Source organism: Pongo pygmaeus, chromosome 5 (assembly GCF_028885625.2).
Source record: "Pongo pygmaeus isolate AG05252 chromosome 5, NHGRI_mPonPyg2-v2.0_pri, whole genome shotgun sequence".
Lineage (NCBI taxonomy): Eukaryota > Metazoa > Chordata > Mammalia > Primates > Hominidae > Pongo > Pongo pygmaeus.
In genome coordinates, this window is record NC_072378.2 from 80,080,576 (window position 1) to 80,085,684 (window position 5,109).

The window sequence follows — 5,109 nt, forward strand, 5'->3', positions numbered from 1 at the left end:
ATAGGTATAAGGTGATTAGCCTGCTAATCAGATGTAATGTTGGAACTTTTTTCTCCCCTTTTAAAGTTTTGTATAGATTGGACTCTTATACTTTAAATCAAACTACTTATAATCCAAATGATTTACAGAAAAACTCTGCAAGGTGAGGTCAGTATATGCTTCAGGGCCAGGGCAAAAGACTTTACTCTGCCATTTATTTCCACTGTTTTGTTTGGCCTTGTCCAAAGAACCAGATGGATAAGCAAGACACATATGGTGTCTGAACTGGCTGGAGCTCCCAGCAGGACTGAGCTGTAGACGCTGTGGCCTGCTGCTCTGCTTTTATGTTTGAGTTCAAAATTCTCCTACTCTTTTGTGCAGGGGCAGAGGCCTGGCCCATTGAAGCTCAGCAGGAAACAACCACTCTGAAATCCAGAATGCTCATCTAGAAGGAAAAGACCTTCAGCAACAAAAGCCCTCTCATCTATAATCTGCTTCTCTTTTCCTTTGTGCCAATGATTTCCTCTGTCAGGATCAAAGAGCTCTGTAGGGACACAACTCCTGACTCAACCCTTCGAGCAGTTTCTGTTTTGAATCCAGGTTTGGGTGTCTGGGTTGAATTTCCTTCTGGCTAGCCTTGTGACCACTCCTGGAGACAGATAGAGAAACTGCTACAAGGATTTGTAAAGACCAGAAAACAAAGGCCATCTTTCATGTTGACAATAGTAGCTCTGAGCCAGATGGGAGGTTGGGCCTAGGACCATTGCCTTGTGATTAGTGTTGAAAAAAATCCTGGTCCTATCTAGGGCTGAGCCACCTCAGTGAGATGGTGTGGGTCAGGTCACTAATATAATTTGTTCCCTTTTGCTTGTATTGTTTTTAAGGGTCATGATAACTTTCACATCTTACACAGTGGTCCTGCATTTAGGAGGCTGTAGTGGTTTTATAAGCTTATAATTGGCTGTAAGCCAGACTTCGGAATCAGAAAGATTAGTGTTGATTCATGGTATCTACCATATGTTAGCAGAGGAAGCTTGAAAGTTATATAATCCCACTGAGCCTCAATTTTCTCATCTGACAAATGGATATAATAGTACCTATATAACTAGGTCAAATGAGATGTTATATTTTGTTGTGGTAAGACTATACACTACAGAGTCAGACTGCTTGGGATTGAATGCTGGCTGACCTTGGACATATGCTTCAGTCTTCTGTGCTCTGTGGACATAATAATAGGATAAAGTAAGATGGCTCCTATTAGGATTAAGAGACTACATATGTAGAACACTTAGAACAATGTCAGGCGTCTTGTAGTGCTTAAGAAACGCTAGCTAATTATTATTGTGTAGGTGAAAATACTTTTCTCAGTAGCAGAGAAACCCTTTTGTGAGTATGTATTTATTACATACATGCATAACATTTATAGGTGTATTACATAGAAACTCTTTTTAATGCCCTAAACAATTGCATTATCTGGATAATTTCTCAGTCTTCTACTATAACGGAAAGTTATTTCAGATATATATGGCCACTTGGAAAGCCAGATCAGAGTGTCTGGTATTGTTCTTTTTTTCACTGTTATTAAAAACATTTACTTTGCATTTTACACAGAGCAACCTGAAGTCTGCATCATGACCTGACAGTTATCAGGGGCTTACACTGTGTTCATCACAACAGTGTAGTTCTGGAGATGGTAGATCCACAGAAACACAGGCAGGAATTTGGAGGGAAGAAAGGGGCACAAAAGGAATGTATCTTAATCCTTTCTTAAAGAAAAGGCAGTAGAGCATTCTGAGTTTCTGAAAACCTGTGCAAATGGGGCTTCTAAGACAAACACTGTACTGTGAGCACTTGAGGCAGGACAGGAAAACGATGTTGATAAATAAGGGAGCATTTTCTTGAGGCAGAGGATGAAGAGGAAGGCTTACTATTTTTAATCCTCTCAACTCCAGGAGCCAATAATCAGAGGAGACCATGTCCAATCTTGAATCATTTTCTTGTTCCAAAAGAGGTGCTAATACTCCTGGGACCAGACCCTGAAGCTATCATGCTATCGTTCCTGAGTCCCTGTTTATGCCCCACAGCACCTTAGAAGGGCAGGGGAAGGTCAGAGGGTAGTGGCTTGTGTTCTGTGGAAGTAAAATATTTAGTTCACATTAAGCACTGATAAAAACCTAATGACTGGGACCACAGATCAGACAGATCTGTTGAAAGAGATCTCTGGTGAGGACCAAGATGGGGAGGTCCCAAACATCCTCACCTTGAGGTGCAACAGGTGTAGAAATTCTGAATGGGGGTGAGTATTAAAGTAATGGGAAATAGAACACTCTGAGACCTTAATTTTAATGGGATGGTTTTGAAAAGAGAAATCAAATCAAACACTGGGTGCCAGTTACAACAAATGTCATTCCTTTATGCTCACCTGGTAGCATAAAAAATTGCCAAAGCATGTCCAGCTAACAAGTAGGTCTTGCTAGGAGGTGTTAGTGTGCAGAGGAGAGGGCTGAGGGACTTGGTACAGCTGATTATCCAACATCATTCCTATGGAAACAGAAAGGGACGAGTCCTGGCTTGCTGGCTTATTGTGCACTTGGCAGAGTAGAAGCAAAATCTCAGAAGTGACTGCACATTCTCTGCAACCAGCTTTGACCCAGGGGAAGAGGAGCCAGATTCTCACTCTGAGATGGTGCGGGGGCCAAACTTAACCCATTACACATGCATTAGTCATGGTCATTCTGCAGTTGATGGGCAACTCATATCAGGCAAGTGAAGGGAGTTGGTTAGGTTTTTCATCTTTTAAACTTTTAATTTACATTTTAACCTCAAATCTATTATCAGTGCCTCAGATACAATTTAATCTTAAGTCTTTAAAGACTCCTTAAAACCAAAGTAGACTTTTTTTTTTTTTAAGTGTCCTCACTTTCTGGTAGTCACTTTTCCCCCAGTCTCGTTTTATCCCAACTTAGAGTCCACAAACTTATCAGACCATCTATGTCTTGGACTTGGGCCTTTCTAGAGGGAATCCTGGTGCATGACTTCAGATGGGTTGTGCCAGTACACCCAGTGCCTGAGACACTCTGAACAGAACAGTGTAGTAATTCATTTCCATCATGCCATAGTACTGGAGCAGTACCCCAGGGTGTATCTACATTGGACCAAGGATTCTTGGCCTTGCCATTCTCTAAGAGGATATTGGGCACAATCTTGTGTAGTTGAGCAACCAAGTTAACATGCGGTCATTATGTGGTGTTTCAGAGCAAACTCTCACAGCAAGTACCTCGTGGATCAATCTTCTTTAGCACTACATGGCCATAGTCTGGAATAACTTCATCTTGGGTTGAGTGTGTTCCAGGTGTAGTCTCATAACTTCTCTTCTGCCACATCTTTGCCAACTTCCTTCTGTAGTTAAGTTAGCCAGACAAGCACCACCTGATTTGTTAGTACACATAGAGGGCCTGTCAATCCATTCATGGCTGTTGCAAAGGACAGATAAGGGCTCGAAGGGGCACTGCCCAACAAGTTGCTGATATAGGCACTTACATTGCTGCTCTTATGGTCACTGTGGATGGTGTGGTACAGATGCATGAGCTCAGTGAGCTGAGCATCAGTATAGCCTAACATGTTGGTGAAATTGTGGGGCCAGTGCAGCTTGGAGTCAATGCCCCCAACATTTTTGCCCTTTTAGTAGAGATATTGGTAGATCTTTGCTGCAACACAGGTAGCGTTGTGATCAGATCCACACAGTCTTCATAAATCAGCTCCCGGTACTTGATACCCTCTGCATATGCTCAGGCAGTATTACTTTCACTGTTGAGGGCTGTAAAAGCTGCACTGAGCTGAGACATGGGAAGTATATTGGTGGGAAAGTTGTCCAGCATGATGACCACAAGGGAGGGTAGAGCTGTCCTTTTTGCCCACTTTTTTGAAAGCCAAGATGCCTTTGTCCTCTGTTGGGATCTGTTCAGCCACCAGCAGCTGAAATAAACCCTCCAGCAGTGGTTCTTTCTTACCTTTAGCCTTAGGTGGCGGTTTTTGGCACCCAGGGACACTAAAGCCTCAGAAATGGATGCTTTCATTAGGATCAAGAACTGATGTTTCATATACCAGTCCCTTCTTGCCTCTCAGGTCACCACACATCATGCCCACAGTGTTTTGGCCCACTACCCTCTTGCCACGTTGCTGTCGGAAGATCTTAATTCTGGCCTGCTCCTTGGGAATGAGGTAAGCTGATATGTCTTCCAAATTCCTGGAAGAGGTACTGGCATGCCAGGCAGCAAGAACGAGACAAGATACGTCCTTCGTTCCCAAGAACTGGGTGACAGTAGTGAGTAAAGCCATGGTGGGCCAACTCTGGGTTCTGATGGGCAGAGAAGGAAGGAGAGAGCTGCGGCAGGAACAGGAGCCTATGTTGCTGCACCAGAGGCCATGCCAATGGGTAGAAAAGGTTCTTGTTCTTTAAAACGAGGCTCATGCCTGTAATCCCAGCACTTTGGGAGCCCAAGGGGGTTGGATCACCAGAGGTAAAGAGTTCGAGACCAGTCTGGCCAATACAGTGAAACCCTATCTCTACTAAACATACACAAAATTAGCTGGGCGTGGTGGCAGGCATCTGTAATCCCAGCTACTCAGGAGGCTGAGGCAGGAGAATCGCTTGAACCCAGGAGGCAGAGGTTGCAGTGAGCCTCTCGTGCCACTGTATTCCAGCCTAGGTGACAGAGTGAGACTCTGTCTCAAAAAATAAATAAATAAATAAATAAATAAATAAATAAATAAATAAATAAATGTGACTAAAGTTTGAGAAAAGCACAAATACACACAGGCACCTTATGATAGAAGTAGATGGAAATTAAGTTTGATGAATGCAGCAATTGAAGAAAGGCCATCACAACTCAGGACTATTAGAAACCCTTGGCTGTAGGTGTGCCTGGAAATTGAAGGTCTGTTTGCCACATGACTGCAAATCATCTGCTATACAATTGGCAACTTACACTGACATTTTTTTCTCTGTTGCCATTGTATTTGTCTATCCCAGGAGGAACCCCCATGTATCATCCCTCCCAACTCTTTTTCTCGCCTTGACCCAGCTGTTCATTTCTAATTCTTTTCTGGATTACTCTGGCAGAGACATTA

At 43.1% G+C, this 5,109-nt stretch overlaps 1 pseudogene; it reads right to left on the minus strand.

Moving 5' to 3' along the window:
• Positions 1 to 3,280: 3,280 nt before the first annotated feature.
• Positions 3,281 to 4,119, minus strand: LOC129039074 (citrate synthase, mitochondrial-like; annotated as a pseudogene).
• Between the last annotated feature and the right edge of the window lie 990 nt (positions 4,120 to 5,109).